The 12432-nt window shown below is 50.4% G+C and overlaps 1 long non-coding RNA gene across 1 annotated transcript in view; it reads left to right on the top strand.

The window, feature by feature from the left end:
* The window catches only part of LOC119929652, a 152594-nt gene extending 141294 nt beyond the window's left edge, over nt 1-11300 (top strand). The window contains exons 7-9 of the long non-coding RNA XR_005451573.1: nt 3654-3757; nt 3856-3962; nt 10953-11300. This is a non-coding gene — a long non-coding RNA (uncharacterized LOC119929652). The remainder of the gene's footprint in view (nt 1-3653; nt 3758-3855; nt 3963-10952) is intronic.
* The last annotated feature ends 1132 nt before the right edge of the window (nt 11301-12432 follow it).

Raw genomic sequence — 12432 nt, 5'->3', positions numbered from 1 at the left:
AAATAAATAGAGTAATAAATATGTACAAACATATATACATATATACAGTTGCTGTGGGGAAGGAAAGGAGGTAAGATGGGGGGGATGGAGAGAGGGACGAGGGGGAGAGGAAGGAAGGGGCTCAGTCTGGGAAGGCCTCCTGGAGGAGGTGAGCTCTCAGGATGCCTTGAAGGGAGGAAGAGAGCTAGCTTGGCAGATGGGCAGAGGGAGGGCATTCCAGCCCGGGGGATGACGTGGGCCGGACCTCAAGGGACCATGCCATTTGCCCCCCCGAGAGGCAGGGTAAATGATATGGGGGCGTGCAGGGCTGGGTGGGTGGCCTGCTGCCATTTTGTTGGAGATGCATTTGGTGCAGAGAAAGAGCTTGACTGGGGCACCTGGCCCTGCCTTTCCTGGATAATAATAATAAGAATAATAATTAATAATTACAGTACTTAAGTGCTTACTATGTGCCAGGCATTGTTCTAAGCGTTGGGGTGGATACAAGCAAATCAGGTTGGACACGGTCCCTGTCTCACGTGGGGCTCACACTCTTAATCCCCACTTTCCAGATGAGGTAGCTGAGGCCCCGAGAAGTGAAGTGACATACCCAAGGTCACCCAGAGGATGTGGGGCAGAGCTGGGATGAGAACCAGGTCCTTCTGAGTCCCAGGGCCATACTGTGTCCACTCAGCCACGCTGCTCCTCCTCAGGTCGGCAGCAGGCAGGGAGCTTCGCGATAACTCGGCCAGTGGGGAGACTGTGGGAGGTCACCCTGCCGTCAGCGGGGGCCTTTTTTGGAACAGAAGTCTGCCCGTCACCCTTCCTTAGTTGGGGCCGGCCGGTCCACGGACCTCCAAGCGGTGGGTGCCTCGCCACTGCCTCAGGCCCCAAGCCCCCGAGAGGAGCCAACAGGGCCATTTTCTCCAACTGGATGGCGAGGCCCTGGCCCGCTCCTAATTTAGTCACCAGTTGTCCGTGTCGCACAATCTGGCGACTGTTGCGAGCCCTCAGCTGTTCCCGCAGATGGGATCCAGGAGACAGCTGCGAGCGTCAGGTGTGAAGCCTGTGGGTAAATCTCTCTGGCCGGGCCGGGGTTATTCTGGGCCGCCTGGCTCACGGCGCCCGGGCGGCGATGTTGGGTTTTCTCCTCCTGACCTTTCCGCTGCCTCACCGGGGACCGGCCGGGTGGCTGCGGCCCAACCTCAGAGTGGCCCAGAGGCTCATCGGCCGGAGGACGGGGAAGGTCGGCTGTGGTTTCCAGGGACAGCCCAGCTGGCCACCCCCCACGGTGGACGGTGTGGAGGCCCGGACTCCGCTCCTCCCTCGCACCCCGCACCCGTCCTCCTCCCGGGCTCCAATTGAAAGCCCCTTTCCCTGGATTTCCAGGGAGATCCAGCCCACCTGCCAGGGGGTCATGATGGAGGAAGAGGAGGAGGCTGTAGACTATAAGCTCATTGTGGGCAGGGAACACGTCTGTCAACTCTGGGGCACCGTACTAAGCCCTTGGGAGAGTACAAAAAACAATATAACAGACATTCTCTGCCCACAATGAGCTTACAGTCGAGAGGGGGAGGCAGACATTAATAGAAATAAATACATTACGGATACGTACGTAAGTGCTGTGGGGCTGGGGGCAGGGGTGGCGAGTAAAGGGGACAAGTCAGGGCGCCACACAAAGGGAGTGGGGAAAGAGGAGATGCGGGCTTAGCCGGGGAAGGCCTCTTGGAGGAGGTGTGCCTTCGATGAGGCTTTCAAAAAGCGGAGAATGGTGGTCTGTCAGATAGGAAGGGGGAGACGGTTCCAGGCCAGAGGCGGGACGTAGGCGAGAGGTCAACGGCGAGATAGACGAGATTGAGGTACAGCAACCAGGTTGGCATAAGGGGAGCGAAGTACTACTCCAGCGCTCGGTACGGTGCCTGACGCATAATAAGCGCCTAACGGATACCATTTAAAAAAATGCATGAGCTGCCCTAGGATTTTGTTTGAGCCAGCCCAGTCTGTCTAGCTGACTGCAAATGGAAAAATGAAGACACCCGGCAACCTCTCCCGGTAAGCGAATCCTGCTCCTGCCACCGCCATGGCCCCGAGGAGCCCAGGCTGGGGGTGCCCCCACTCATACCTGAGTCACGGGCACCCGCTGGCCACAGACAGACGACCTAAGGGGAGAAGCTCCGTCCTTCGCTTCTGGGCAGTCCCGGTCTTTTTGGCTAAATGTCAAGGGGGCTCCACGATTGAGAGGAGGCCCAACCCTTGCCCTCATCCTGCCCCCTGCCATACGAGTCCCAAGGACCAATTTTCCTTAGAGCAAGAATGTCCCGGAGGCTGCCGCCTCTTCCCCCTAGACTATAAGCTTGTCCTCTGGACTGTAAAGTCGTTGGGGGCAGGGAATATCGGTTACATTGTTATAGTGTACTCTCCCAAGTGCATAGTACGGTGGTCTGCACACAATAAGCGTTCAGTAAATATGACTGGCTGACTGACTCCCCTCTGCTTGTTCACCAAGATTTAACACCCCTATTTGATCGCTGACATACCTGAATTTTGACCCGTTTCTATTTTTGATTTGGAGGATTCTCTTCGCAGTCTCTCTCAAAATCCATCCTTTCCTCCCCATCCAAACTGCTACCTCGCTGATCCAAGCGCTTATCCTATCCCGCCTTGATTACTGGATCAGCCTCCTTGCTGACCTCCCCGCTTTCTGTCTCTCCCCACCCCAGTCCATACTTCACTCTGCTACCCAGGTCATTTTTCTTCAGAAACGGTCAGTCCGTGTTTCTCCCCTCCTCAAGAACCTCCAGTGGCTGCCCATCTACCTCCGCTTACCGTCGGCTTTAAAGCACCCGTTCCGCTTACCCCTCTTACCCCAACTCTCTGATCTCTTACTACAACCGAGGCTGCACGCTTTGCTCTTCTAATGCCGATTCCCTGTATCTCCATCTCGTCTATTTTGCTGTCGCCCTTCTGACCTTGAGATCCCTCCATCGTCTCATACAACAGACGATCCCTCTCCCGGCCTTCGGAGCATTACTAAAATCACATCTCCTCCACGAGGCCTTCCCCGAACTAAGTCCTCATTTTCCATGTGCCCTCTGCCTTCCATAGCGCCTGAAACACTTGGATCTGTCCCCTTTAAGCACATGATCTTCACTCTTCCATAGCTGTCATTTCTCTAAATGTCTGTCCCCTCTAGACTGAAAGGTCCGGGTTTGCAAAGAACATGCCTACCAACTCGCTTGTATTGTACTCTCCCAAGTGCTCAGTACACTGCTCCGTACCCTGTGCTCAGAAAATACCAATAATCGATTGATTATTGGTCCCCTGAGTCTCTTCTCTCCAATTTACTGGGAGCCCCTTGTAGGGTGGGGACTGTGTCATATTTCATTTTCATATAATTGCCGCCAGTGCAGCATTATTGTCCTAATAGTGGTGTTTAAGTGCTTGCTATGTTCTACGCACTGGGGCAGAGACGAGATAATCGGGTTGGACCCAGATGGGGCTCGTGGTGTTTCCCCAATTTACTGATGAGGAAACTGAGGCCCAGAGAAATGAAGTGATTTATCCAAGGTCACACAGGCAATAGGGCAGTCAGGATCAGAGGTTAGATCCTCTGACTCGCAGGCTGCTTTTCTGATGGGATAATAAGAATACCTTTTTGTTTTTTTTCTTTTAAGTTCTCAAGTCTTCGCGCGAGGAGATATTCAAGTAACTGAATAATGGAAAAAGAAGAAACTGTACTTCAGCAGCCCCCAGTCTAAGACATTTCAAGCCGCACACGGTAAGAGCTCGATGAATACAATTGATTGATTGATTGGAGAGCCTGCTGGGCCCAGATCGCAGGCTCAGAGTTGACGGGCCTGAAATCTACCAAACCAGGGATGGTTTGAGCAGGGCGAACACGGCATTGGAACTTGGCTGCGTCTCACACCCCGGAGCAAGGAGAAACCCGTGGACGAAAGGATACCCTTCTTCGCCACCAGCAGGTATTTTGTTTATTGCATTCTTTGATACGGGAAATTGTGTAGCCAAAAAATATCAGCAGATGCCAAAGCAAAAGTCCAGAGTGGGTTACTGGAGAGAGAGTTAGGGGATGTCTAGGGGAAAAGTTGGGGGTTTTGGGCTGGTGTCCGGGGGGCCAGCCGTCGCACTATCCCTCCAAGGAACCCGGTGCCAGTGTCCAAGGCGGATGGAACACAGGGCTGGGCAGACCACTGGTCTCCCTCAGCCCTCCCTCCCAACCTCCATCCCGAGCACACCTCTTTGGGAACAGGAATCCGAGAAACTTCTGGGAAGAGGTGACACCCCCCCCTCCATAAGTGAGGAAACTTATTTTAGACCCGAGCCCCCAGGCTCTTTGGTTCATTCAGTCGTATTTATTGAGTGCTTACAAATAAGTGCTTGGGAGAATACAGTGCAACAATAAACGGACACATTCCCTACCCACAATGATCTTACAATCTGGAGGGAAAAGTTTCAGTGGTTCCACCCGGTTTCAAACCAGGTACCTAGCGTGTTATTAGGCAAATGGGATAACCGCTATACTACAGAAATGGTAGAGGCTCTCCCCCTACACTGTACTGAGTGCTTGGGAGAGTACACCAGAATAGAGTTGGTATTCCCTGTCCACAGCGAGCTTATGATCTAGAGGGATCGATCGAGTAGTTAACGGGCTAGATGGGCAACTCTGCTTCTGCAGATGGATACCTCTCTGCCTTTTTTTCAAAAAAATTTTTTATGGCATTTATTAAGCGCTTACTATGTGCAAAGCACTGTTCCAAGCGCTGGGGAGGTTATAAGGTGATCAGGTTGTCCCACGGGGGGCTCACAGTCTTGATCCCCATTTTCCAGATGAGGTGACTGAGGCACAAAGAAGCAAAGTCAGGATTTGAACCCATGACCTCTGACTCCAAAGCCCGGGCTCTTTCCACTGCCTTCTTGGGTCTCTCCCTGACCGAACTTCTTAAAGTTCTCCCGAGTCCTGGGCTGGCCATCTCCATCTCTCCGCCCTCTTCCCCCGCTGCAGGAATCCGTCGGCAGTTGCGGGTTTTTTCCGAGGGCCTCTCGCTTCCCTCCCTGTGACCCAGGCAGGCTTGTTTCATATGCCCTACTCCACTCATCCTCTCCATTAACTTGGGTAACTGACAGCTAACGCCGTTCCAGACACCCCCGTCCATCTTAAAACCCTTGCTCACGGGTAGACATCAGATCCGTTTTCCGCTTCCACGTTATCTAAATGGCAGAATAACAGATAATCAGGACCTGACCAGGCGGGCCTCCATTTTCCTCTGGTAAAGGGGCCTATACTTTGATTATTGCTTTCATGGTATTGGTTAAGCACTGATGATGTGCCAGGCACAGCACTAAGTTAAGCTAAGCTAATCAAGTTGGACACAGTCCATGTCCCGTATAGCGTTTGCAGTCTTAATCCCCATGTTACAGATGAGGTGACTGAGGCCCAGAGAAGTGAAGTGACTTGTCCAGGGTCACCCAGCAGACAAGAGGTGGAGTTGGGATTAGAACCCAGGCCCGGGCTCTATCCACTAGGCCACGCGGCTTCTCTGCAGTTTGCAGTGAGTGGTGCCGTAAGGGCTGATGAGCTTGTGGAGACGATCCAGTCGACGAACCCTATGCATGCTCAAGTATCCCCTCTTCTAAAAAAACCTGACACCCTCCAGTGATTGCCCCAACTTCCTACCATTCATTCCTCTCCAAACTCCTCGATTGAGCCGTCTTCACCGCCTGCCTCTACTTTCTCTCCTCGACCGTCTCCAATCTGGCTTCTGTCCCTTACACCCCACAGAAACGGCCCTCTCTGAGATCACCAGTGACCTCCCTCTTGCCACGTCCGACAGCCTCTACTCCACCCTAAGCCTCCTCGACTTCTCTGTTGCCTGTGACGCTGTGAACCGCCCCCTTTTCCCGAAAACATCATCTACCCGTGCCATCCCTGACACCATCCTCTCATGGTTCTTCTCTCTTCTGCCTTCCACTTCTAATTGTGGAAGTGCTCAGTTCAAGGTCCTCTTCTATTTTCCACCTACCCCAGACCCCCGACTTCAACTACCATTCCGATGTGGGCATTCCCTAAATCTACCTCTCCGGCCCTGACTTCTCTCCTCTGAATTCTTGCATTTCCTCCTGCCTTCCGGGCACCTCTACTTGGTTGTACCGCCTGATGCCTCAAACTAAACCCGTCCAAAACAGAACTCCTCGTCTCCCCGTTAAAACCGTGTCTTCTCCTTGACTTTCCTATCCCTGTAGACAGCCCTATCATCACCCCCCATGTCTCCTAAGCCCATAACCTTAGCATTTTCGATTCATCTCTCATTCAACCCACACCTGCAATCTGTCGCCCCCTCCTATCGGGTCTCCCTTCACAGCATCTCTAGACTCTCCCCCTTCCTCTCCGCCCAAATTGCTGATCCAAGAACTTGTTTCTCGCCTTGATGACTGCATCAGGCTCCTCGCTGACCTCCCCGCCTCCAGTCCATACTTCACTCTGCTGCCTTTTTCTGGAAAAAATATCATTTTTCTGGAAAATTGTTCAGTCCATATCTCTCCACTCATAAAAAAACACCCTTCAGCGGTTGCCCATCCACCTCCCCATCAAACAGAAGCTCTTAGCTGTTGGCTTTATGGCGCTCAATCAGCTCTGTCCTTCTACTGTGACCCAACCCGCACACCCCTCTTACTCTTAAGCCTTCTTTCTTCCCCGACTGAACTCTTTAATTCCAGTATCTGCCCCTCCTTTTTGTTGACCATGCATTTGGCTTCATGCGACTGTTCTATAAATATTCCTAGACTCTATTTCCCCTATCTGTAAACTGTTTTAATGTGTGTCTCCCCTTAAAAGGACTGTAGCCTCCTTGTGGGCAGAGATCCTGTCTATCCCTTCTTCCCAGTGCTTAGTCCATCGCTCTGCACACAGTAAGCCCTCAGCAAATGCCAACGATTGGTTAACTTGCTCACCTTTTGGCGATGCATTGACTCTTTCAGGCCACCACATCGGCAAATGATCGATTTAGGTGATCATTACAATTGTGGTGTTGAGCCCTTATGTACCGAGCACTGTGCTGAGCGCTGAGGTAGATAGCATACCATCAGATTGGACATCTGGGACTCACAGCTTAACAGGGAAAAGAGGCATTTCATCCCTCTTTTGCAGTGTCCCTTGCTCGGGGTCCCAAGGCAGTCAAGTGATGGAGTGGGGCCTCGAACCCAGGTCTTTGGTCTCCCAAAACTGGGCTCTTCCCACCTGTTTCTCTCTCTCATGGGCAGATGCTTCAGTCTCAACTAGGGGAGGGAAAAAAGTAGGGGTGTTGGCTCGGGGGGTGGATCCTTTACCATAAGGGTGGATACAAGTGAGGTTCTCTATGTACCTTCTCCCTCTCTAGACTGTAAGCTCGTTTTGGGCAGGGGATGTGTCTGTTTATTGTTTTATTGTTGACTCTCCCAAGTGCTCTGCACTCAGTAAGCGCTCAGTAAATACGACTGACTGACTGAATCTTGGACATCCTTTTACAGGGACGGAGGCCAGGATTTAATAGTTATGATGATGATGATAATTGTGGTATTTGTTAAGTGCTTACTATGTGCCAGGCACTGTACTAAGCACTGGCATGGACTGAGTGGCTGAATCTTTGGACATCCTTTTACAGAGACGGGGGCCAGGATTTAATAGTTGTTATGATGATGATGATGATGATGATAATTGTGGTATTTGTTAAGCGCTTACTATGTGCCAGGCACTGTACTAAGCACTGGCATGGACTGAGTGACTGAATCTTTGGACATCCTTTTACAGAGACGGAGGCCAGGATTTAATAGTTGTTATGATGATGATGATTGTGGTATTTGTTAAGCGCTTACTATGTGCCAGGCACTGTACTAAGCACTGGCATGGACTGAGTGACTGAATCTTTGGACATCCTTTTACAGAGACGGAGGCCAGGATTTAATAGTTGTTATGATGATGATGATGATGATTGTGGTATTTGTTAAGCGCTTACTATGTGCCAGGCACTGTACTAAGCACTGGCATGGACTGAGTGACTGAATCTTTGGACATCCTTTTACAGAGACGGAGGCCAGGATTTAATAGTTGTTATTATGATGACGATTGTGGTATTTGTTAAGCGCTTACTATATGCCAGGCACTGTACTAAGCACTGGCATGGACTGAGTGACTGAATCTTTGGACATCCTTTTACAGAGACGGAGGCCAGGATTTAATAGTTGCGATGATGATGACAATTGTGGTATTTGTTAAGCGCTTACTATGTGCCAGGCACTGTACTAAGCACTGGCATGGACTGAGTGGCTGAATCTTTGGACATCCTTTTACAGAGACGGAGGCCAGGATTTAATAGTTGTTATGATGGTGATGATGATAATTGTGGTATTTGTTAAGCGCTTACTATGTGCCAGGCACTGTACTAAGCACTGGCATGGACTGAGTGACTGAATCTTTGGACATCCTTTTACAGAGGCGGAGGCCAGGATTTAATAGTTGTTATGATGATGATGATAATTGTGGTATTTGTTAAGCGCTTACTATGTGCCAGGCACTGTACTAAGCACTGGCATGGACTAAGTGACTGAATCTTTGGACATCCTTTTACAGAGACAGAGGCCAGGATTTAATAGTTGTTGTGATGATGATGATAACTGTGGTATTTGTTAAGTGCTTACTGTGTGCCAGGCACTGTACTAAGTACTGGCATGGACTAAGTGACTGAATCTTTGGACATCCTCTTACAGAGACGGAGGCCAGGATTTAATAGTTGTGATGATGATGATGATTGTGGTATTTGTTAAGCGCTTACTATGTGCCAGGCACTGTACTAAGCACTGGCATAGACTGAGTGACTGAATCTTTGGACGTCCTTTTACAGAGACGGAGGCCAGGATTTAATAGTTGTTATTATGATGATGATTGTGGTATTTGTTAAGCACTTACTATGTGCCAGGCACTGTACTAAGCACTGGCATGGACTGAGTGACTGAATCTTTGGACATCCTTTTACAGAGACGGAGGCCAGGATTTAATAGTTGTTATGATGATGATGATGATAATTGTGGTATTTGTTAAGCGCTTACTATGTGCCAGGCACTGTACTAAGCACTGGCATGGACTGAGTGATTGAATCTTTGGACATCCTCTTACAGAGACGGAGGCCAGGATTTAATAGTAGTTGTGATGATGATGATGATAATTGTGGTATTTGTTAAGCGCTTACTATGTGCCAGGCACTGTACTAAGCATGAACTAAGCACTGGCATGGACTGAGTGACTGAATCTTTGGATATCCTTTTACAGAGACGGAGGCCAGGATTTAATAGTTGTTATGATGGTGATGATGATAATTGTGGTATTTGTTAAGCGCTTACTATGTGCCAGGCACTGTACTAAGCACTGGCATGGACTGAGTGACTGAATCTTTGGACATCCTTTTACAGAGACGGAGGCCAGGATCTAATAGTTGTTATGATGATGATGATGATGATAGTTGTGGTATTTGTTAAGCGCTTACTATGTGCCAGGCACTGTACTAAGCACTGGCATGGACTGAGTGACTGAATCTTTGGACATCTTTTTACAGAGGCGGAGGCCAGGATTTAATAGTTGTTATGATGATGATGATAATTGTGGTATTTGTTAAGCGCTTACTATGTGCCAGGCACTGTACTAAGCACTGGCATGGACTGAGTGACTGAATCTTTGGACATCCTTTTACAGAGACGGAGGCCAGGATTTAATAGTTATGATGATGATGATGATTGTGGTATTTGTTAAGTGCTTACTATGTGCCAGGCACTGTACTAAGCACTGGCATGGACTGAGTGACTGAATCTTTGGACATCCTTTTACAGAGACGGAGGCCAGGATTTAATAGTTGTTATGATGATGATGATGATGATAACTGTGGTATTTGTTAAGCACTTACTATGTGCCCGGCACTGTACTAAGCACTGGCATGGACTGAGTGACTGAATCTTTGGACATCCTTTTACAGAGACGGAGGCCAGGATTTAATAGTTGTTTTGATGATGATAATTGTGGTATTTGTTAAGTGCTTACTATGTGCCAGGCACTGTACTGAGCACTGGCATGGACACAAGGAAATTAGGTTGGACACAGTCCCAACCCCATGTGGGGTTCACAGTCTCATTCCCCATTTTCCCGAGGAGGGAACTGAGGCCCAGAGAAGCGACGTGACTTGCCCAAGGCCACACAGCAGACAAGGGGCAGAGCCAGGATTAGTCTTTTGGACTCCCAGGCCGGTGTTCTAGCCATTAGGCAACACTGCTTCTACGGTTTTTTCCTGAGTTTGGCACCCAGGAGCAGAGATTTCTTTCTGTGCATGTGTCTGTCCGTCTTGGAGTCCACGGTTCTATCCCAGAGTCTAATGGTTCCTTTGAGGATCCCGCTTGGGACACGGAGACACCAGTCAGTTGTATTTACTGAGCACTTACTGTATACAGAGCACTGTACTAAGCGCTTGCAAGAGTGTAGTATACGGGACATGCCCACTGCTCACGCTTACCGTCTAGAGGGGGACACAGACATGCGTGTAAGTCACTGTTACAGATATGTACAGAAGTGCTGTGAGAGTGGGAAGAAGACGTGGGAAGAAAAGCGCCCATCCTGGCTTGGGCGTGCTCACCAGGGATATCCTATAGAACATATCTATTCTATTTATTTTATTTTGTTAGTACGTTAGTACGTTGGTCTTGTTCTCTGTCTCCCCCTTTAAGACTGTGAGCCCACTGTTGGGTAGGGACTGTCTCTGTATGTTGCCAATTTGTACTTCCCAAGCGCTTAGTACAGTGCTCTGCACATAGTAAGCGCTCAATAAATGCGATTGATGATGATGATGATGATGATGATGATGATCCTGGCCCCTAGTGAAAAGATTCTGGTTTTAGTCATTCATTCAATCGTCTTTATTGAGCGCTTACTATGTTTCAAGGTAACCACCCCAGCAGGCCGCCCTCAGCCTGTCCTCCGCTGGCCAGGAAATTCCCGCGCTGCTCAGCCTCTCACAGAGACCTCTCCGGAGACTCACCAACTGCTGAAAGGTTCGTTTCTCACCGTGAGCCCGCCCGGCGGGGGCCGGCAAACGAGCCGCCCAAAGGTACAGCCAAGTGAGGCGGAGGGCGGGCCCGGCCTCAGAGCCAGCCGGCCTTCTGCTCTGCTGCCCTCCGCTCTCCGTCCCCGCCCGCGGCCCGCCCAGTCCTGGACGCTGGAAGTGTGAGGACTGCCCGTTTTCCAGGCTGCTGTAGACACTGTGGACCACCCCCTTCTCCTCCACGCACTATCCACTCCTGGTTCTCGACTCTTTTCTCTCCGGCCGTTCACTCTCAGTCTCCTTTGCGGGCTCCTCCTCCCCCTTCCATCCCCTTACTGTAGGTCAGTTCTTGATCCTCCCCTTCTGTTCTCTATCCACACACACTCCCTGGGTGACCTCATTCGCTCCCACGGCTTCAACTATCACCTCTTCGCTGACGACACCCAGATCTCCATCTCTGCCCCTGCTCCCTCTCCCTCCCTCCAGGCTCATATCTCCTCCTGCCTTCAAGACATCTCCATCATGGGAGGGAAGATAAGGATTACTGCATCAGCCTCCTCTCTGATCTCCCATCCTCCTGTCTCTCCCCACTTCAGTCTATACTTCACGCTGCTGCCCGGATCATCTTTGTGCAGAAACGCTCTGGGCATTTTGGCTTCAAGGCTGTCCATGCCCTCGCCCCCTCCTACCTCACCTCCCTTCTGTCCTTCTCCAGCCCAGCCCGCACCCTCCGCTCCTCCGCCGCTAATCTCCTCACCGGGCCTCGTTCTCGCCTGTCCTGCCGTCCTCCCCCGGCCCGCAATGCCCTCCCTCTGCCCATCCGCCAAGCTAGCTCTCTTCCTTCAAGGCCCTACTGAGAGCTCACCTCCTCCAGGAGGCCTTCCCAGATTGAGCCCCCTCCTTCCTCTCCCCCACCTCCCCACCCTACTTCCTTCCCCTCCGCACAGCACTTGTATATATGTTTGTGCAGATTTATTACTCTATTTCACTTGTACATACTTACTGTCTATTTTGTTAATGACGTGCATCTAGCTTTAATTCTGTTTGTTCTGACTTGACACGTGTCCACGTTTGGTTTTGTTGCCTGTCTCCCCCTTCTAGACCGTAAGCCCACTGTTGGGTAGGGACCGTCTCTACATGTTGCCGACTTGGACTTCCTAAGCACTTAGTACAGTGCTCTGCACATAGTAAGTACTCAATAAATATGACTGACTGAATGAATGAATCTAGGACCTCAGTATTCTAAAACCTCAATTACATGCTCCCCTAGCTGATCTAGAACTGCAACGATCTGGAACCTCAAAAGCACACTCCCCTGTCCGATCGAGAACCTCAACAATCTAGAACCTCAACAGCATGCTCCCTGCCCGCTCTAGAACCT

The sequence above is a fragment of the Tachyglossus aculeatus genome, chromosome 6 (assembly GCF_015852505.1).
Source record: "Tachyglossus aculeatus isolate mTacAcu1 chromosome 6, mTacAcu1.pri, whole genome shotgun sequence".
In the NCBI taxonomy this organism is placed as follows: Eukaryota; Metazoa; Chordata; class Mammalia; order Monotremata; family Tachyglossidae; genus Tachyglossus; species Tachyglossus aculeatus.
Note: the sequence above shows the minus strand (reverse complement) of the source record. Positions and strands in the feature narration are given on the sequence as shown.